The sequence below is a fragment of the Scyliorhinus torazame genome, chromosome 21 (genome assembly GCF_047496885.1).
Source record: "Scyliorhinus torazame isolate Kashiwa2021f chromosome 21, sScyTor2.1, whole genome shotgun sequence".
NCBI lineage: Eukaryota > Metazoa > Chordata > Chondrichthyes > Carcharhiniformes > Scyliorhinidae > Scyliorhinus > Scyliorhinus torazame.
In genome coordinates this window covers 87061712-87084713 of record NC_092727.1, presented here as the reverse complement: position 1 = coordinate 87084713, position 23002 = coordinate 87061712, and the positions used below count along the sequence as shown (strand labels likewise).

Below are 23002 nucleotides of genomic sequence, written 5' to 3'. Positions count from 1 at the left end.
CCGTAAGTGGGTAATAGAGGGAGAGGAGGCGGCGTGGAAGAGGTTGGAGATGGCGTCCTGCAGGGGCACGAGCCTGAGGGCGCTGGTGACGACACCGCTGCCACCCTCGCCGACAAGGTACACCACGAGTCCGGTGGTGGCGACAACGTTGAAGATCTGGGCGCAGTGGAGACAGCATAGGGGCGAGATGGGAGCCTCGGTTTGGTCCCCGATTCGGGAGAAACATCGGTTCATCCCGGGAAGGATGGATGGTGGGGTTTCGGAGCTGGCATCGGGCAGGGATCAGAAGAATGTGGGCCCTGTTTATAGATGGGACGTTTGCGAGCCTAGGGGTGCTGGAGGAGCAGTTTGGGTTACCCCCGGGAAATGCATTCAGGTATATGCAAGTGAGGGCGTTTGTGAGGCGGCAGGTGAGGGAATTCCCGTTGCTCCCGGCACAGAGGATTCAGGACAGGGTGATTTCGGGTGTATGGGTCGGAGAAGGCAAGGTTTCGGCGATCTATCAAGAGATGAAAGAAGAGGAGGAGGTTTCGGTAGAGGAGCTAAAGGGCAAGTGGGAGGAGGAGCTTGGGGAGGAGATTGATGTTGATGAGCGTCTGTGGGCTGATGCCCTGAGTAGGGTTAACTCCTCTTCCTCTTGCGCCAGGCTCAGCCTAATACAATATAAGGTTACTCACAGAGCGCATATGACAGGGGCGAGGTTGAGTAGGTTCTTTGGGATGGAGGACAGGTGTGGGAGATGCTCGGGAAGCCCGGCGAATCATGTCCACATGTTCTGGTCGTCCCCGGCACTGGATAGGTTCTGGAGGGGTTTCACGAGGACCATGTCCAAGGTGGTGAAAGTCCAGGTCAAGCCGAGTTGGGGGTTGGCATTATTTGGGGTAACGGACGAACTGGGAGTGCAGGAGGCGAAAGAGGCCGGTATCCTGGCCTTTGCGTCCCTGGTAGCCCGACGGAGGATCTTGCTATTATGGAAAGACGTGAAGCCCCCCAGTGTGGAAGCCTGGATAAATGACATGGCAGGGTTCATTAGGCTGGAGAAGATAAAGTTTGCCTTGAGAGGGTCTGTGCAGGAGTTCTTCAGGCAGTGGCAACCGTTCCTAGACTATCTCGCGGAGCGCTAGGAGGAGGTCAGCAGCAGCAGCAACCCGGGGGGGGGGCTCTTTCGGGGGGGTATTTGGGCGGGTGGGGGGGGGGGGGGTTCCCCAAGGGTACATTTGAATGTCATATGGGGGGGTTAATATATGCGGGAGAAACCCAATGTATAAGTAGTTTATTATTTTTGATTGTGGTGTTTGTGTTCTTTCTTCTTTTTGTTATGGGGGGGGGATTGTTTGTTAAAAAATTTTGTTGGAAAAATTTGAATAAACATATTTTTTTTAAATAAAAAATAATTGGTTAGCCACAGAAGAGCCTGTGCTGTCCGATGAAACACTGATGACACAGTTAAAGGGTATTGAACATGTGGCACATGTAAACACAAGTCAAGTTCCGTAAACTCCATGAGCGGGATTCCCCACCGGCCGACACGGGAGTAGAGAAACGTTTTGATGCCAAAATCGTAGCGGGCGCTGGTTTCACACCAAATTGCAATTCTCTGGTGTCTCGTCAGCAGTGTCAATGCATTCCAGAACGCACATACCGAAAACACCATTGGCATATCATTGGCCCCCTGACCCGATATTCTCCGGGGTCTCCAGGATGCTCCATCTCCATTGGGGTGAATTCTCAATGGCGAGGTTCACTTGTGCTTTTAAAAGTCATGATACAGGCGCCATGGCTGCTGAGGGGAAGAGAGGGGGTACGGAAAGTGGTCCAACATCACCATAGTTTGCTGACAGTTGTGCCGCTGGCCGGGTGGGCTTCTGGCAGGGCTGGGGGGAGTAGCGCGGGTGGCCAGGAGGTGGACTGTAGGGTGGGGGTGGATGGGCACAGAGCACCATTGCCGCAGCCTGCAAGGCAGCCATGCAGCTGAGCACACCGCCAAATGCCCATTGTGCACTTCGGGCCACAGGTCGTATGGGTATTCCCCCAGGGCCCCAGCTGACCCATCAGCAGGACAGGTGGGCTCCAGCGCAGCCAGTGCCATCTTGTTGGCTGGGATGAGTGTTTGTGGGGATATGCGTCTGCAGTTTGTCAGCCTCCCGAGTGTCAATCACGGACCTGCCGAATCCGGCAGCATTTCTCATTGGAATCGATTGTGTTCCACATAGCGCCGGTGCTATCCTCTCCCCAGCTGAATCGGTCCATGTGTGGCACCACTTTTGCTACCATGGAAGTCCATGAAACCTGCCCCGGCGTCAACACTTAGTCTGAGGAACGGAGAATCCCGCTGCATAGCTGAGGAGCCAAAGCCATAATGATTGAATGAATTCTATCAGAAAATAACAATTCAGAAGTTATTGTAGACAGTGCATCTCTGACTCTTTAAATACTAACTAGCATTAAATTAATGAATGCATTGAGTCCATTTTAGAGGCCATGTACTAACAATACTGTTGCAGGCTATACCCCGGCTGTTGTTGTAATTAGTGATACATGTCACACAGGTATTGCTGTTTTACAAATGTTACTGGCATGCTTGCCTATTTAATTCCCAAAGTAATTCATTGTTACAAGCTTCAAGCCACTTCAGTTATATGAGGAAATGCTATATATTGCCAAACATTTCTTGTTTTCAGATCTCTTTCCTAATCTTTCCTTTCCTTACTCTCATACTAATTATTTTAGATGCTTTGGCATGGAATTACATTTTGTACCAATTGCCCTCATAACTATTATTTCCTTTTGCATGTGGTTATGTTAGTGCTCCTTGTTCTGCCCTGTCTCCCATTTTATTAGCAGCTGCAAACTTGGATTTAATTGTGTACAGCCTTTACTCTCAACCAGGTCATTAAGAAAGACCAATCCTGGGAATCTCCAGTTAATAGCCTCTGTCATGATATTCAAACACCCACATCATGATAGACACACCAATAGACAAATCAGAACACGCAACACCACAACCAATCACAAAGACAGGAAACATATAAAAGCACAAACACGACACCTGGTGGACAGTATTAGCTGGAGACGAGGACAAGGACAGACCTGCTACACGACACACTCAGGGAGACAGCACGTGCAGAGTATCCAGAACGAACTGTATACAAGAGTTAAAATAAAATAAAGTTGTACCACATACAACTGTGTTGACTCATCTGTGCACCAGAGCACCCAACACCACAGCCTCCTTACCAAATCATTGATCTATCCAGTGTCATATTTCAGCTTTGAGTTCATGGCTCCATGCATTGATCATTCATTGTGGGTATGTAATAATGTTGCAAGCTTGCTGAAAATTCAGCGGCGGGATTCTTTGTTCTGTAGACTAAGTGTTGACGGCGGGGAAGGATTTGTGGGTATCCACGACAGCAAAACTGCCGCCGCACCTGGACCGATTCAGCAACTGATAAGGGCCTAGCACCGGTGCCACGTGGAACACAATCGATTCCAATGGGACATGGTGTGGGATTCGCCGGATTCGCGATCGACACTCAGGAGGCTGACAAGCAGAAGCCGCATATACACACTTCACTCCCCACACACCCCATCCCAGCCAACAAGATGGCACTCGTTGTGCTGGAGCATGCCCATCCTGTTGACGGGTCGGCTGGGGCCTGAGGGCACCTAAGGAGGTGGTCTCGGGGGACACCCACATGACCTGTGGCCCTAAGTTCACAGTCAGCAGCCAGGGGTGTGCAGCAATGGTGCTCTGTGCCCGACTACCCCATCCCCACAGCTCACCTCCTGGACACCCCCCCGCTACTCTCTCCAGCCCTGGCAGAAGCCCCCTGGTCAGCAGCACGACTGTCAGCAAATTGTGGCGTGTTGGACACTTTCCGTACGTCCTCTCTTGCCCTCAGCAGCTATGGTGCCTGTTTCACGATTTCTAAAAGCACAAGTGAACCTCGCCGCCGGGAATTCGCCCCGGTGGAGACGGAGAATCGCGGAGGCCCCAGGGAATGCCAGATTAGGCCCGCTAAAGATATGCCAAGGGTTTTTACTGTATATGCGGAGTGGAAAGCATTGACGCTGCTGTTGAGGCATTGGAGAATTGCGATTTGGCATGAAACCAGCGCCTGCCACGATTTCAGTGTCAAAACCGATTCTCTGAGGGCAGCATGGTGGCGCAGTGGGTTAGCACTGTGGCCTCATGGCGCCGGGGTCCCAGGTTCGATCCCAGCTCTGGGTCACTGTCCGTGTGGAGTTTGCACATTCTCCCTGTGTTTGTGTGGGTTTCGCTCCCACAATCCAAAAATGTGCAGGGTAGGTGGATTGGCCACGTTAAATTGCCCCTTAATTGGAAAAAATGAATTGGGTACTCTAAATTAAAAAAAAACGATTCTCTCCCCAATTGTGTTTCCCAATTCTGGGGTCAGCCGACAGAATCTCACCACAGGTGCTAAATATTTGCATTTCATGTCACAATGTCGGCAATATTGTCACAACATCTTCTGGACATGGCTATAACTGCACATTGTTGTTGTTGGTGATCTTGATGAAGCCTCAGATGCCAATTCCAGCTTTCTCAATCAACATTTGTTGAGCCATTCTTGGGTGAATGGAAAAGCACTGAGATAAAATGGATGAACAGTTTGTGACTTTTTCGACCAACTCCCATCCCTAAATTTACAAAATGCTTTCAATGTTGTTGCATGTCCACTGTAATTACCAGAGGGAATGGTTGAGGCCGAGACAGTTGCTTTATTTTTAAAGGAAAAGTGGATAAATATTGAAGCAGAGAAGATGCAGTGTTTTGTGGAGGACGGAGCAATTGAATTAATTTTAAACTGCACTGGCCAAGAGTTAGCACAACACAATGGGTTCAATGACCTGTTATCTACTCATTTATTTGATTCGAGGCGAAGCCTACTTGCCCATCATCCATCTCACTCAACCACCTGTTACATTAACTACTTGTTGACTTGTGACAGGAGTCCCTGAGAATTGTGTTTTATGGATTCTCAGAATTATTTTCCAATGAAAAGACACCACGTAAAATGCTAATCTTTCTTTTCACTTTTCACCTACACAAGAATGTGAAAACCTATAAAAATGACAGGCAGGAGCTATTGGCCATTCAGACCACCCACACAGTTATGAAGCCAGATGTATCACAATACATTTGTTCCCCACTCCAACCAGGGCTATATTATCTACTGGAAGAGACATTAAAATTCCAGGCCAATTATGAGAAATGAACAGGAAATTTCCTCTTCAACCTTTGCCTGTACTGCGCTGTAATGTTCTATGTTCTATGTTCTTGGGCAATCAAAACTGGTCCAGGAGACCACATTAGCCCTGATTTATATACAGGGTAGTGCTCTTGTAAAAGGTGACCTCAGCCCAAGCTAGAAACTGGTCCAGCTTTTGAAGGAATTAAGTGGTGGCTGAGTGGTATTATCACTGGACTAGTAATCCAGAGACCCAGGATAATGCTCTGGGTTCGAATCCCACCATAGCAGATGGTGGAATTTGAATTCAATAAAAATCAGGAATTAAAATTCTAATGGTGACCATGGTACCATTGCTGATTGTCGTAAAAACCCATCTGGTTCACTAATGTCCTTCACATGCGAAGGAATTCTGTCGCCTTTATCCGGTCTGGCCTACAGAGATGGGGTTGACTTTTAACTGCCCCCACTGAAATGACCATTGCAAGCCACTCAGTTAAAGGGGCAATTGGGGATGGGCAACAAATGCTGGCCCAGCCAGCGATGCCAAATCCCAGGAACAAATCTTTTCAAAATCGGTACTCATCACAGGAACTGAGAATCTGTAATCATTATTCTCTGGGAAAAGAAGAACCACCGAACATCCAATAATAATCTTTATTATTGTCACAAGTAGGCTTATATTAACTGTGAAGTTACTGTGAAAATCCCCTCGTCACCACATTCTGCTGCCTGTTTGGATTTACTGAGGGAGAATTCAGAATGTCCAATTCACCTGACAAGCACGTCTATCGGGACTTGTGGGAGGAAACCGGAGCACCCGGAGGAAACCCATGCAGACATGGGGAGAACGTGCAGACTCCGCACAGTGACCCAAGCGGGAATCGAACCAGGGTCCCTGGAGCTGTGAAGCAACAGTGCTAACCACTGTGCTACCATGCTACCTGTCATGATATCCATATTAACATATCATGGTGCAATCACACACACACACTGATGGACAGGTAGATGGACCAACCAACACACACACAACATCACAGCCAATCACCAGTGAGAGCACACGCACTGTAAAACAGGGAACACCACATTTCCCGCTCATTCTACCAGGAGATAGCTCAGAGCACAGAGCTCACAGCGTGCCACTCAGAGATACACCATGTGCTGAGTGCCTCACTAAGATAGTGCTAGGGCTGGGTCCACAGGTTAGCTGGTAAAGTACGAACCACAGCCAGAAGTTAATAGTTATTATTGTACAGAATAATAAAACAGAGTTGTACCATCTTCAACCATGTTGGATCGTTTGTGTATCGGAACACCCAACACAACACTGCCCAGTTCTGCTCTTCTACAATCTCCAAACCTGATCTGAAACCTTCCTAACCTTCCTATTTAGGACAATCTATAGTCAGGGAGTTGATTGGATTTGCTTGGTTTATTTACAAAATATACTGGCAATCCCTCCAACATCCAACGAGCTGCTGTCAGCCTGCAGTCACCTGGTGCCATCATTTGGCTGATACCTTCACTTTGGTTGTGAAGTTTGATTGGCAGGGGAAGCCTTCTCCCAGTTCCTTGAGCCTGTCTATGCAACTAAGATGTTTTCAACTGGGAATGAATTTTGCTCCCTCCACTGCACTCTCTCCAAAGCCTGAATATTTCTCGATTGACAGTTCCAACGAGCCACAGCAAAAACTGCACCGACCTACTCAGAAGACAATCTCGGGACTCAACCGACAGAGTACCCTTCATCGTCCAGTACTTCCCCGGAGCGGAGAAATTATGACATCTTCTTCGCAGTCTTCAACACGTCATCGATGAAGACGAACATCTTGCCCAGGTCATCCCCACACCCCCACTACTTGCCTTCAAACAACCACGCAACCTCAAACAAACCATTGTTTGCAGCAAACTACCCAGTCTCCAGAACAGCGACCACGACACCACAAAACCCTGCCATGGCAACCTCTGCAAGACGTGCCAGATCATCGACATGGGTACCTCCATTACACGTGAGAGCACTACCCACCAGGTATGTGGTACATACTCGTGCGACTCTGCCAATGTTGTCTACCTCATACGCTGCAGGAAAGGATGCCCCGAAGCGTGGTGCATTGGCAAGACCATGCAGACGCTGCGACAATGGATGAACGGACAAAGCGCGACAATCGCTAGGCAGGAATGTTCTCCTCCAGTCGGGGAACACTTCAGCAGTCAAGGGCATTCAACCTCTGATCTTCGGTAAGCGTTCTCCAAGGCGGCCTTCAGGATGCGCGACAACGCAGAATCGCCGAGCAGAAACATATAGCCAAGTTCCGCACACATGAGTACGGCCTCAACCGGGACCTTGGATTCATGTCGCATTACATTCACCCCCCGACATCTGGTCTGGGCTTGTGAAATCCTCCCAACTGTCCTGGCTTGAGACAATTCACACCTTTTTAACCTGTGATTATCCCTCTCTCCAGTTGCTCCATCTGAACCTATAAAGACTTAATTACCTGCAAAGACTCGCATTCAAAGTATCGTATTGCATCTTTGACTTTGTCTATATATACGTTTCTGGAACCCACCTCTTCATTCATCTGAGGAAGGAGCAGTGCTCCGAAAGCCAGTGATTCGAAACAAACCTGTTGGACTTCAACCTGGTGTTGTAAGACTTCTTACAGTGCTCACCCCAATCCAACGCCGGAGTCTCCACATCATGAATATACCATTTGTGGACAGTATACCGGGCAGAGAATTCCGATTGAGGCCGACCCAAGGATAAATCTTTCTAGAATTTTGTTTCTTTAATTCACATTTGCAGATTTTTAATCAGTTTAAAATCTTCACTGCATTTCCTGTAGGGTGAAGTCTCATATTTGTCCATCTTTGCAGTTTTGATAAATAACCTTGCTGTGTTTGTGAATGAATTAGCCCCTGAAATTAGAAAAACATTTTTAAAAATCTAATTATTAAACTGTGAGATGTTTGAAGCTATCAGGACAATCTACAGACAGGTAGTTGACCAGTTGCTTGTTTCTTTTTACAAAACATGCTGACAATCCCTCCAATTTCCAAAGAGCTGCTGTAAGTCTGTAGTCAACTGGCGCCATCATTTGGTTGAAAATAATATCTCAACTTTGGTTGTCAAGATTTATTGGCAGAAGGCTTCTTTCTCTCTAATTTAAAAAAAAATTAATTTTATTACAAACATGTATCAAAACAGGTTATAACAAATAAACACCCTAGGAGACATACTTCCCAGCAATCAACTATACAATCTGTACAAATGTTTTCCACTTTCCGCCCCCCCCCCCCCCCCCCCGTCGCCCCCCCCATTGCCCCGCGCGCCACCACCCCGCCCGCCCAGTTCGACAAACAGCTCCTCAAACACAGTCACAAACATTCCCCACCATTTCTCAAACCCCTCTGCAGAGCCCCTTAACTCATACTTTATCTTCTCCAACTGCAGGAAGTTGTACAGGTCACCCAACCAAGCCGCTACCCTCGGTGGCGACGCTGACCGCCACTCCAGCAAAATTCGCCACCATGCAATCAGAGAGACGAAGTCCACGACATCGGCCTTCCTCCTCTCCATGAGCTCCGGCTTCTCGGAAACCTCAAATATCGCCACCAAAGGGTCCGGGTCCACCTCCTTCCCCACTATCCTGGCTAGGATCACAAACACTCCCACCCAGATTCTTTCACTCTGATTGCTCGACTCAATTAACTGTCACCTAATCAGACTTCTTAAAATTGACTGGGTGAGTTTGCATCAGCAAACCAGTCAATCACATCTCACACCATAAGAATACAAGAAATAGAAGCAGGAGTGGGCCACCAAGTTCTTCAAGCCTGCCCAGCCATTCAACACGATCATGGCTGATCTATGCCGGCCTTTACTCCTTTTCTGTGCCTTTTCCCCTCTAATCCTCGATCTATCAAACATGTATCCACCTCCACGTTAAATACTTCTAATTCACACCATACCTCACACCATGGGGGCAATTTTCAGCCCTAGATCACCATCAGGGAGAACGATGACATGGACGGAAAATCCAGAGAGAGTCGGGAAACGCGACTCTCTCCGGAGAGATCGCATTTCCCAATTTTCCCCGTCCCTCGCCGGCCACGTTATGAGGTTCACGTCCACAAAGGGGTGGGAATCTCATTTAAATGGATTATTATAAATTTTTATATGATAAGTGGGCCTCCCCGCCACATGATCCCCCTCACTAAATGTCGACAAGGTTTACAATAGATTTTTAAATATGGAATTCAATTGAGGAGATTCCTCCGGTGGCGCAAGGGTAACATAGCTGCTGGGGGAGAGGGACATTCATTGCCCCATGGCACTGCCTCCAGCGCATGTTGGCACTGCCAGGTTGGAAGTGCCAACCTGTGTCAGAGGCCAATGCCACGGACAGGCACTTGCGGTAACCCCATTTGGATGGGGAGGAGTGTTCTATTTATGAGTGATGGCGTGGAGAGAGAGCAGGCAGTGAAGGGAGGACTTGCAGGTAAGAGGAGGAGCGGCCACTGAGGGGAGGAATCACCAGCAATTCGTCCGCGGTGTTGGGGTGGAGTGCACGTTGATTGTCCGGAGGAAGGGGAGGCCCTGATGATTGTCCAGAAGTGGGGGGTGATCCGATCTCTCTGGAGCAGGGTACTGGCTCTATCAGGCTCCGGTCGGCCAGAGTAATGGCAAAAATCCCACCCGTTCATTTATTTTCTTTAAAGATGCTCAAGATCTGGAGAGAAACCTGCCCGTCTGTGCACCTGGAAAGCCATACGCAGCTTTCAGTCTGAGCCTGAGACTTTGAAAAATAGGGTAAGAGTCCACCTCGTGTAGCTTACGTGAGGACTATTAGCTAAAAACAAGTTATTGTCAAGCATGCACCAACTCCGGTTCCTTTCACTCTGACAAGTTGTCGTCACTGCACTGTTTATAGCTCCGTTTATGGCTGTGAGAAGAGCTTGCAGGCTTCAATATTCACAAAATTCAGCTAAAATAGACTTCAGCGCAATGGTTTAATTGAGTTTAATGGCAGTTGAACATTGAATTGAATATAGTTCCGTCATGAGGTGAAATCTCATGGAAGACTTTTGTGATTCATAACAATGATGTACTGCCACAGGTGTAGTTCCCATAAGTTCCCACTTGACTTTCTATCTCCCTCCTGATACATAGGGGATTGTGGCATGCAACATACAAGCCTTCCAAGTTAATTGGCATTTTTGTGAGTGGATGAATCTGATAAAGAAGGCGTTCCTAGTTACTGAAGCAGACGGAGCAGGGATTGCTAGATTTTAATGCTTGCTCTATGCTGGGTTAGTTGATCTCAGTCGCTGGTATCTACCATATCTAGCTATCAACAGAGTGAGGGCTGAGGCTCAGATACAGGTTCTTGCAATCTGATTGTTGTCAACAGAAATTCTAAAGACTGACACATTAATGCTGGTGAACTGCCTGCATTTCTCCTCTCGTTGGGCAATAAAAATGCTAGTCTAGCCAGTGATGCCATGTCCCATAAACAAATTTTATTTTTTAAATTGCGGAATTGTAACCCAACTGCCAATGCCTGTCGGAGCAAAGAGGGAGGACATAAAGTTAGCAAAAAATAAATAAAGATGCAACAACTGATTTAGTTGCAGCAGCATTTACAGCAATGTAAATTAATATCAAATCACATTGCTTCAACCATACCGTTCGCTGCTAAAGAAAAGCACTAAATATGCAGACTTTAAAATGTGTGCAGTTGCTGGTCTATGATGCTCAGTTATAGGGATTTAAGGTCAGTTTCCTTATTCGTACAGCTAAGGAAGCAGTTATGGTTTGATGTCAAGTTGAACAATCCATTCAACACTGTCTGGTTGTGATGCCACCAGGAATGGATCTCTCAGCGCAGGAGCTCAGTATTGGGATGATGGTCCATCTCGGATGGCCACAGTCACAATTTGAGCTTTTCCTCGTGTTCCATTTTTGGAGCCAGTGGCTACACATTCCCTGGACCATGCTCAAGTGGCTGAGGGGTAAGCCAGACTTTTTCTGAACGTTTGAAATCTGGGACCTCACCAGTTGGGTCCATTACCAGGATATGGTTGGTGATATTTGCTGTCCAGTACCGGACAGTTTCTGAAATGAGTTTCACCCTCATCGTGACCTTGGCTCCCATGTTCTGGATGTGTTGCTGCTAGGTCAATGAGCAGTCAGGACTGATGTCGAGGTATTTTGGCGTGGTCCATGGGTGAGTGGTTAGCCACAGAAATGGACATGAAATTCACATGGAAGGCTGAAACGACAGTCTTAGCAATGTTTGTTGAATGTGGGCAGCACGGTGGCACGGTGGTTAGCATTGTTGCTTCACAGCACCAGGGTCCCAGCTTCGATTCTGGCTTGGGTCACTGTCTATGCGGAGTCTGCACGTTCTCCCTATTTCTGTGTGGGTTTCCGCCGGGTGCTCAGGTTTCCTCCCACAAGTCCCGAAAGACATGCTGTTAGATAATTTGGACATTCTGCATTCTCCCTCTGTGTACCCGAACAGCCGCCGGAGTGTTCACAGTAATGGCAGTGTTAATGTAAGCCTACTTGTGACAATGAAGATTATTATTGTTAAAAGAAAGTATCCATTTTCAGAAGTAGGCTCAGAGAACATGAATTGTCAGTGAATCTTTAATTAAAGTCCTAGAGTTGTTTAGTCTGGAAAGCCATGACCTAGTCAAGAGCATATGTGAAAATCTATGACTTTACACCGGTGTATATGTTGAACAGAGCCAGTGTGAGGACTAATCCCTGTGGGAGTCCAGTGTTGGTTATGCGTGGGTGGTTGATTTGATCTCCAAGGTCACACCAATCTCTTGCTGATCATGGATTTGATTAGTTGTCGGGTTTTTACACCGTTGGTGATTTTGGAGAGTTTCAGTGGCATGCCTGTGCACCACACCGTGACACCAACACAGGATAAGTAAACAAAGGTGGTTTCTGCCTTCAGGCCTTTCTGGAAACTGGCCTCTTGTGAGGTCAGTGTCAGAACCTGCTCAGAGCAGGTGTAGCCTGTGTGAAAACCTATCTGTTGCGGAGGTGGGGGAGGGTCTGGGTATGGGCATTAACGCTTCCAAGGTGGGTCTCAGTTTGTTTAGCACAGGGCTAACTCGCTGGCTTTGAAAGCAGACCAAGGCAGGCCAGCAGCACGGTTCAATTTCCGTAACAGCCTCCCCGAACAGGCGCCAGAATGTGGCGACTAGGGGCTTTTCACAGAAACTTCATTGAAGCCTACTTGTGACAATAAGCGATTTTCATTTCATTTCATTTCATTTTAACAGGAGGTGTTCAAAGACCTTATATGCTAATGAGAGACGGCCGATGGTGCTGTAGCTGCGTGGGCTGTCGGTTGCCTTCCCTACCTTGGCAATGGCTCATATCTAGGACCGATGCCAAATATTTGGAATTGTTCCTGTGCTGTGAATGTTGATTAATAGCCTTGCTAGTTACTTCCTTCCCTCTGATTCAAGGAATTGTAACTTAATCCCACTGACACCCGCTGCCTCGCCTGACATGACTACTGTCAGGTCACAAGACTCTGACTCATGTGTAAGGGATTGAAAAGTCTATCTGCTCTGGAACTGTCCTGAGAGACTGCATCAGGGCTTCTTTTACTGTCTCCTTATTACATAGAACATACAGTGCAGAAGGAGGCTATTCGGCCCATCGTGTCTGCACCGACCCACTTAAGCCCTCACTTCCACCCTAGCCCCATGATCCAATAACCCCTCCTAACCTTTTTTGGACACTCAGAGCAATTTATCATGGCCATACCACCTCACTTGAGGAAACCGGAGCAGCCGGAGGAAACCCACGCAGGCACGGAGAGAACGTGCAGACTCCGCACAGACAGTGGCCCAGCGGGGAATCGAAACTGTGACCCTGGCGCTGTGAAGCCACAATGCTATCCACTGTGCTACCGTGCTGACCTTATCTTCCCTGCTTGCCAGTATCTTTGAGTTATTAGGAACTGTGAAGAAATGGCATTAGCATCGATTTGGTGATTATGACCTTGGAACATGGAGTAAAATTTTGAAATGTGCCAATGATACCAAAGTTGGAGAAGTAGCAAATATCAGGAATTGACTGCAACAGGACATGGATAGGCTAGCAGAATGCGAAGACAAGTGGCAGATGGAATTTATTACAGAAAAGTAAGATGATGCATGTTGACAGAAGGAATGGGGAGACAGAATATAGACTTAATAGAACACTTCAGAGCAGAGGGACCTGGGGGTGAATTTGCCATTGATCTTTGAGGGTGTTTGGACATATTGAGAGAGTGGCTAGCAAAGCATATGCGATCTTGGGTTTCATAAGTATAGGCAATCAGTAAAAGTCAGGAAGTAAGCTGAACTTAGAAACAGTTCTGCTTAGGCCTCAGCTAGAGTATTGCATCCTATGCTGGTCACCAGGCTGTTGGAAAACTGTGGAGGTCACTGAGAGGACGCAGAGGAGATTTCGGATTTTGTTTATTGTCACGTGTACCGAGGTACAGTGAAAAGTATTTTACTGCGAACAGCTCAGCAGATCATTAAGTACATGAAAAGAAAAGGAAATAAAAGAAAATACATAATAGGGCAACACAAGGTATACAATGTAACTACATAAGCACCGGCATCGGATGAAGCATACGGGGTGTAGTGTTAATCAGGTCAGTCCATAAGAGGGTCATTTAGGAGTCTGGTAACAGCGGGGAAGAAGCTGTTTTTGAGTCTGTTTGTCCGTGTTCTCAGACTTTTGTATCTCCTGCCCGATGGAAGAAGTTGGAAGAGTGAGTAAGCGGGTGGGAGGGGTATTTGATTATGCTACCCGCTTTCCCCAGGCAGCGGGAGGTGCAGATGGAGTCAATGGATGGGAGGCAGGTTCGTGTGATGGACTGGGCTGTTTTCACGACTCTCTGAAGTTTCTTGTGGTCTTGGGCCGGGCAGTTGCCATACCAGGCTGTGATGCAGCCAGATAGATGCTTTCTATGGTGCATCTTTTAAAGTTGGTAAGAGTTAATGTGGACATGCCAAATAACCTTAGTTTCTTGAGGAAGTATAGGCGCTGTTGTGCTTTTTTGGTGGTAGCGTCGACGTGGGTGGACCAGAACAGATTTTTGGAGATGTGCACCCCGAGGAATTTGAAACTGCTAACCATCTCCACCTCGGCCCCGTTGATGTTGGCAGGTGTGTGTACAGTACTTTGCTTCCTGAAGTCAATGACCAGCTCTTTAGTTTTCTTGGCATTGAGGGAGAGATTGTTGTCGCTGCACCACTCCACTAGGTTCTCTAGCTCCCTCCTGTATTCTGACTCGTTGCTATTCGAGATCCGGCCCACTATGGTCGTATCGTCAGCAGATTTACCAGAATGCTTCAAGGGATGGAGGGTCCTGGTTACAAAGTTAGGTCGGAAAAGCTGGGATTGTTCTTTGTTGAGCAAATGAGATTTAATAGAGGTATACAAGATTGTGACAGGCTTAGATAAGATAGACAATGAAAAAATTGTCCTGTTATCTGATGGTAACACGGATTGAAGATTTTGGGCAAAAGATGCAGGGGGAATGTCAGGAGGAACTTTTCTCCACAGGAAGTGGTGATGACCTGGAACCCGCTGCCCCCAGGAGTAGTGGAAACAGAAACAATCAATGATTTTAAAAGGGAAATGATGGCCACCTGAAGGAAATAAGTTTACAGGATTACGGGGACCGAGCAGGGGAATAGAACTGATTGGATTGCTCTGCCGGGACCTAATGGGCTGAATGGCCTCCACCTGTGCAGATAATGACTATGGGATGGATTTTACAGGGGGGATCCGATTACCCGCTCCATCCCCCGATTGAAAGGTTCGTTGGCACGGCACTGACCAGAAACCCAGCTGCCCCGCAGCAATAATATGGTGCAAGCAGGCTTAATTGTTTTGGAGTGGGACTTCCATTGGGAGAAAGTCCTGCCCTAGATACCCTGCTGGCTAAATTGATTGGTTGGTAACTCTATTGGCCTAGCAGCACCAGAACTGTGTAGTGGCCACTGCTGGGAATCAAAGCAGTTCACAAAGAAGCAAGGTCGATCCCCACCTTGAACTATAAAGTGGGGTACGATCTTGAGGTGGTGCTCCTGGTGAACATCGGGAAGTCTACCCTGAGGTGGTAACCCCCTTCCTACCTGATAACAGCCACGCAGTGGAAGCTGCTGGGCTACTCACTTTGCCCCCATCTTACCCCACCGGAGGAAATAAATTGACCATTTAATGGCCTCAACAGGCCTAAAGGCGGGGGTGCGCAATGCCATCTACCATAATATCGAGACAGGTTGGGGATGGGTTGTAAGGCAGTGGGCAGGCAACCAGTTTTACTTGATGATGTACCACCATATATGATGCTGTCTGTTGAAGTCGCTAATGCTGATGGTTGGGTGTGCTGTAGGTTGCATTACGATGTTGTGCCACAGGTCATTTGGAGCCTTATAGGCATTTGTGACAACCAGCATGCCTAGTTTGATGGAGATGGAGTAGGGGATGTAGGAACACTGCCCTACTTTTATATTCAACACTTCCCTACTATTATATTCCATCCCCCTTGAAATAAATATACGCCTTCCGTTTGACTTCCTAATCACTTGCTGTACCAGTAAATCAGGAAAGATGTGCTTGTTAGGTGAATTGGACATTCTGAATTCTCCCTCAGTGTACCCGAACAGGCGGCGGAGTATGGCAACTGGGGATTTTCTCAGTAACTTAATTGCCGTGTTAATGTAAACCTACTTGTGACACAAATAAAGATTATTATTATATACTAACTTTTTGTGATTCATGACCCAGGTCACCCAGATCTTTCTCTACCTCAGAATTCTGCAGTCTCTCTCTATTTAAATAACACACTGCTTTTCAATTCTTCCTGCCAAATTGGACAAGAAGTGATTTTAAGCTTTCAGCGTTGTTGGTGAGGCTTTCCTTGGTGTAGCTGGCCAGGCCTTATGCCCTCCCCATTTGCAATGAGGTGATACCCGGGAATGTGGGCTCAACAGCTGGAGTGACCCAGGATTGGGTTTCTTGCAAGTTGATTATGTCCTCATTCTAGTCAGATAGTTGTTTTGTGCATACATCACGTTTTGCCTAGGTTAGGTATTCAACGTTGAGCTGGTATATTCTTGTTTCTGGTCCTAATTATTCTGAACTCTAATGGGTACAGTCCCAACCTGCTCAACCTTTCCGCATAAGAGGAGTCCCAGGAGCCAGTCAAGTGGACTTTTTTTGAATAGCTTCAAATTAAATTATATCCTTCTTTAAACGTGGAGACCAAACCTATACACAGCTCTCCAGATGCGACCTCACTAAAGACCTGTATAACTGTAGCAACATTTCCTTATGTTTATACTCCATTCACCTTGCAATGAACGTTAATCTTCCATTTGCTTCCTAATCACCTGCTGTACCCGTGTTTTAACTTCTGTGATTCATGTACCAGATCCCTCTGTACCAAATGATTTTGCAGTCACTCTCGATTTAAACAATGCACTGCTTTTAGAATTTTCCTGCCAAATTGGGCAAGTACACATTTTCCCCACATTGCCAAATTATTGCCCACTCACTTATGCTATCTAAATCCCTTTGTAGACTGTCCTCTTGACAACATACTTTTCTACATAGTGTTTTATCAGCAAATTTAGCTCCCATACATTCATTCCCTTTGTCCAAGTCATTAATATATATTGTGAATAGTTGATGCATTGACTCCTGTGACACTTTACTTGTTACACCTTGATAACCTGGAAATTACCCATTTATGCTACTCTCTGCTTCCTGTTAACTAACATAAGAAAATAAGAACTAGGAGCAGGAGTGGGCCATCTGGCCCTTCAAGCCTGCTCTGCCATTCAATGAGTACATGGCTGATCTTTTGTGGACTCAGCTCCACCTTCCCGCCCGAACACCATAACCCTTTATTCCTTTATTCTTCAAAAAACTATCTATCTTTATCTTGAAAACATTTAATGACGAAGCCTCAACTGCTTCATTGGACAGGGAATTCCGTAGATTCACAAATCTTTGGGTGAAGAAGTTCTTCCTAAGCTCAGTCCTAAATTTACTTCCCCTTATTTTGAGGCTATACCCCTTAGTTCTGCTTTCAGTGGCAGTGGAAACAACCTGCCCGCATCTATCCTATCTATTCCCTTCATAATTTTATATGTTTCTATAAGATCCCCCCACATCCATCTAAATTCCAACGAGTACAGTCCCAGTCGACTCAACCTTTCCTCTTAATCCAACCACCTCAACTCTGGGATTAACCTAGTGAATCTCCTCTGCACACCCAGTGCCAGTACATCCTTTCTCAGGTAAGGAGACCAAAACTGAACACAATACTCCAGGTGGGGCCTCACTAACATCTTACAGAGTTGCAGCATAACCTCCCTAGTCTTAAACTCCATCCCTCTAGCAATGAAGGACAAAACTCTATTCGCCTTCCTAATCACCTGTAAAACAATTTTTTGCGACCCATGCACTAGGACAGTGTTCTTCAAACTTTTCTCCCGGGGCCCCATTTTTTTATTTTTAAAAAATTTTTTTATTCTCCTCCATTTTCACATTTTCTCCCACATTTACATCCATCAACAATAAACAATAATCCGCAAGATATGTCAGTCCCCATAACAACAACAACAATCCCATCTACCCACCAACCCCCAAACCTCAACCTGCATGTTTACATAAACAAATGACAAAAATAAATCAGGGATTACCCGTAGTCACCCTTAATATTACACAGCTCCCACTCCCCCACCCCCCACCCCCCCATCCCAGGTCTCCAGCTCCTCCCGTCCGCTGTGTCTTGTAAAACTCCCCCTACCCTCGGTTCCTTCCCCCCCAACTTTCCACCCCGGCTAGACCACTCGGACCCTGTTCTGCCAGGCTCCGATGGCCACAGCCCCTCCCCCCCACCTCACTCCCATTCACTGGCCGGCACACACCGGCCAGTGTGGAGGCCCCTGCCCGGGTCCCTTTCCCACTTGCCCGGCCCCAGGAAAGCCCAAAGATCCCCTTTTAGCACACAAACCCCGCATATCCACCTACACCCCAAAGAACTCTCATTTTGAGTGAAAGTCCTGTCCCTTCCCTTGTCCAAATATATACCACCTTGGCTCCTTTAATCTCTACACCCGTGCGCAGTGATACAAAAAAAGAAGAAAATACAGTCATGAGGTTACATCGGCACATGGCCATTCCTCAATTTGTCAGTTCTGCCACAGTCCTTCTGCTTTCGCAAACTCCTCCGCTGCTTCCGTTGTTCCAAAATAAAAGTCCCTGAGCTTGTAAGTCACCCTCAGCTTCACTGGATATACAATGCCACACCGCACCTTGCTAATGTACAGTGCCCTCTTCACCCGGTTGAAGGCAGCCCGCCTCCTTGCCAGCTCCACCGTAAAGTCCTGGTATACACGTATACCAGCTCCAGCCCACTGCACCACCCGCTTCTGCTTGGCCCAGCTCAGGACCTTCTCCTTCACCCTGTACCTACGGAAGCACAGAGTCACTGCCCTTGGCGGCTCACTCGCCTTTGGTACAGGCCTCCACGACCGATGAGCCCGATCCAGTTCATATCGGGAGGGGTCCTCCCCCTCCCCCAGTAGTTTTGCCAGCATCGCGGCAAAATACTCAGTCGGCTTCGGTCCTTCAACTCCTTCGGGCAGCCCCACAATCCTCAAGTTCTGTCGCCTGGATCTATTTTCCAGGTCTTCCATTTTTCCTCGCAGATCCTTGTTAGTATCCATCATCTTCCGCATCTCTTTCCCCATCGAGGCAAGTTGATCACTGTGCTGCAATAACGTCTCCTTCACTTCCTTCAGCGCCTCCCCTTGCTCTCGCACCTCCGCCACTGCGCTCGCCACCTCCGTCCTCACCTGGGAAACCGCCTCCTCCACCAGCACACTCAAGACCTCCCTCATCTCCTTCCTCACCGTCTCCATGCATTTTGCAATCTGCGCCAACTGCTTTTCAAATTCCGCAGCCATCACCTTGGTTATTTCTTCAGCCGTAAGCAGTGCGGCCTTCCCTGATGCTCCAGCCTCCATTTTTCCTGGTGACCCCGCGGTGACCTTTCCACTCCCCGACGGACCTCCAGCTGGTTTTTTTTCGGCCGTTTTTTTACTCACGCTCGACATTTTTCTTTGTTTTTTTTTTCCCCTCCTGTGTCTTCTCAGTGCCTCCTCCGTGCCTTCTCCCTTCTTCTGCCGCCTCCGCGGACCCTGGGACCGGCTTAAAGCCCTGAAATTGCCGTTCCCGAGCGGGGGCGCTCCATTGTGCGGCCGCCTCCCGCCCGCCGTCACCGGAAGTCCCCCCCGGGGACCCATTTTTACCAAATGGCCAAACCTTCGGGACCCAACCCAGCCGACCTTCGGGACCCAACCCGGCCGACCTTCGCGACCCACGCCGGTCGAACTTCGCGAACCACGCCGGCCTACATGCGCGACCCACCATTTTCTCTTACCTTGTTTGCTGCTGACAAAAATGGAGGAAATGGTTTTGGGTCCCTTTGGCCCTCGTACGCGCTCCTCCAATGGAACCTGTTGGATGAAGGTGAAGCCTTCTGGTGTCAGAAAGTATGGAGTCTCCATCTGTCCAAAGTTCTGAATTTTATTTGTGTAAAATTTTTATCAAATAAATCCCCCCCCGAACTTGTAAAAAAAATAAAATGAATAAAATAAATGAATAAAAACCACTACAGAACTTGGAAAACAAAAAGCTACAACCATTTAAAAAAATAGCGGCCGCACTGCGCATGCGTGCCTGATTATCGGCGCGCATGCGCAATGCGGCCGATTTTTAAAAAAAACATGTTTGCGGAATGCGCATGCACGCCGTTCATTGTGCGCGCATGCGCAATGCGGCCAAATATTTCTTTTTCACATGTTCGCAGCTGCTTGCAGTCGGCGTTATGAAAAGCCGGCTGCTGCGCGGGGATCTGCGCGATCGGGAGCGCCGCGGACAACAGCTCCGTGACCCTCCCGACACCTGCCCGCGACCCACCTGTGGGTCGCGCCCCCGAGTTTGAAGAACACTGCACTAGGACATCCAGGTCCCTCTGCACAGCAGCATGTTTTAATAATTTATCATTTAAATAATAATCCCTTTTGCTGTTATTCTTACCTGTTATGGACCAGGGTTTAGAGAACCCCAAAGTGTATCATGGAGTTCATCTGACCCACAACGTTTAATAGATTGTGGTTATGGGGAGCACATGGGCTTACCTTACAGGTGTAATGCACCAGAGATCCACAGTACTTTTAAATTTAAAAATGTTTATTTATGAAACCAGTTAACACTTTATAAACCCACAGTAAACATCTTAACAACTATCAACACCAATCCTCCCACAGATGCAACATTCTATAAGTAAACTTTAATCTTTCCTTATTAACATCCATAAGACAAAATACCCTTTTTAACACAGAGATCAGATTTAAATTCTCTACTGAGAGCAGTCAGCACTTTGAAATCACCCAATTGATCTAGAGACTGTCTTTAGTTTGCATGAGAAACTTATACATCTCCTTGTTTTGCCTGCGGCTATCCAGCTCTCAAAAACTAAACTAAACACACCCTGGAGCAAACAGTCTAAAACGAAAGTAAAGCAGACAGACAGCTCAGCTCCACCCACATTCTGACATCACCGATAAACATCCATTTCTTAAAGGCCCATTTCTTAAAGGTACTCTCACATGACACCTCCCACAAAGAAAAACAAATAAACCAGCAACTTCAAGATGGTTTCATTTTTCACCTTTTCACTTTCATATGGACAATGAATATACGTTTTTTTTTAACAAAACAAAACACGCAAACATTTAATAATAACATAGTCCATTTTTGTTCTTCTTCCTCCAACTGGTATCCTTCTCGATTGACAGTCTTTTTGAACAAGAAGGTCTCTGCACAATCCATCCATTTCTCTATGCCGCGGCATTTCGCTTTAAAGTCAGATACTTTAGTTCAATCCGATCACAGAGTCCCTTGTAATTCTCCAACACAGGAGCATTGGTTATCACAGCTTTCAGGCAGTCAAATGCCTATTGAAACTCTGCTGTCTACTGAAATTTTTGACGTTTCTTCAGCAAGTCCATCAGTGGAGCAACTACGCTACAATAATTTGGCACAAATGTTCGATTAAATCCACTCATGCCAAGAAATCGCATATTTTCCCTTCGTCTCGAGGGTATTGGAAACTCCTCAATAACTTTTGTTTTCACATCCTGTGTGACCATTCAACCCTGTCTGATTGTATGGCCAAGGAAAGTGACTTGGGCTTTTCCAAATTCACTTTTGGCTAGATTTACCACCAAACCCGCCTCCTGAAGTCGATCAAATAACTCCATCAGATGTTTTAAATGTTCTTTCCATGTATGGCTGAAAATTACCAGATCGTCGATGTATACCGCACAATTGGGTAATCCTGAAACGACTGTATTAGTTAACCATTGAAATGTGGCTGGGGCGTTTTCCTGCCAAATGGCATAACTTTGAATTGGTATATACAATCTGGAGTCACAAAAGCTGAAATCTCCTTCACCCTGTTGGATAAAGGTACCTGCCAGTAACCTTTAAGTAAATCCAGTTTGGAAATAAAAGCTGATTGTCCCACTTTCTCAATGCAATCCTCCAAACGTGGGATAGGAAAAGAGTCCGTTATTGTAATTGAATTAACCTTTCTATAGTCCACACACAACCGTTGGGTACTGTCTGGTTTTGGTATCATCACTATGGGTGAGCTCTATTGGCTACAACCCACTTCAATTATGCCATTTTTAAGCATACTTTCAATCTCCTTGTTAACCTGTGCCAATTTTAAAGAGTTAGGTCTATATGGATGTTGTTTAATTGGAACAGCATTTTCCACATCTACATCATGTATAGCCATTTTGGCGCTTTTACCACATAATTCACCTCACTTAATTTCCTTTCAATTTGATAAGGTCCATAAAACCTTGCTTTTAAAGGTTCACCAGCACTGGTAACAATACCAAAATTTTATCTCCACTGGCAAAACTACGAACTTTGGATTTCTTGTCCGCGAACAATTTCATCACACTTTGTGCAATTTTTAAATGCTGTCTAGCCAATTCACCTGCTCTATTTAATCGGTCCCTAAAATTTGACATGTAATCCAATAATGTAAGTTCCGATTTCTCACTCACCAATTTTTCCTTAATCAATTTAAGTGGTCCTCTTACCTCATGACCAAAAATTAGTTCAAACGGACTGAATTTGGTTGACTCATTAGGTACATCCCTAATTGCAAACAGTATGAATGGAATTCCTTTATCACAATCCTCTGGATAATCTTGATAATAAGCCCTCAACATTGTCTTTAATGTCTGATGCCACCTTTCTAATGCTCCCTGCGATTCTGGATGCAGTTGATTTAAATTGTTTTATTCCTAAGCTATCCATAACTTCTTTGAATAACCTTGAGGTAAAATTTGATCCTTGATCCAATTGTATTTATGTGGGTTGTCCATATCGAGTAAAGAATTTCAGGAACTCCTCCACAATCTTTTTAGCTGTAATATTGCGTACTGGAATAGCCTCTGGAAACCTAGTAGACACATCCATTATAGTCAAAAGATATCGATTCCCACTTTTTGTTTTAAGTAGCGGTCCTATGCAATCAATTAAGACCCTTGTAAAATATTCCTCAAATGCTGGAATAGGTATTAGGGGCGCTGGTTTTATCACTGCTTGAGGTTTCCCTATCACTTGACATGTGTGACATGATCGATAAAAT

The 23002-nt window shown here is 46.5% G+C and overlaps 1 protein-coding gene and 1 long non-coding RNA gene across 3 annotated transcripts in view; one reads left to right on the top strand and one right to left on the bottom strand.

Moving 5' to 3' along the window:
- Positions 1-1411: 1411 nt before the first annotated feature.
- LOC140398389 (uncharacterized) overlaps positions 1412-23002 on the bottom strand; it is an 83629-nt gene continuing 62038 nt past the window's right edge. The window contains exons 2-3 of the long non-coding RNA XR_011937473.1: positions 7787-8135; positions 1412-2374 (exon numbers count right to left, since the gene is read on the bottom strand). This is a non-coding gene — a long non-coding RNA (uncharacterized lncRNA). The remainder of the gene's footprint in view (positions 2375-7786; positions 8136-23002) is intronic.
- LOC140398388 (rho GTPase-activating protein 27-like) overlaps positions 9854-23002 on the top strand; it is a 394188-nt gene continuing 381039 nt past the window's right edge. The window contains exon 1 of one of the 2 annotated variants that reach the window (XM_072487020.1): positions 9854-10029. The gene's annotated coding sequence lies outside the window, so the exon portion shown is untranslated. The remainder of the gene's footprint in view (positions 10030-23002) is intronic. The other variant, XM_072487021.1, reaches the window with a different exon arrangement.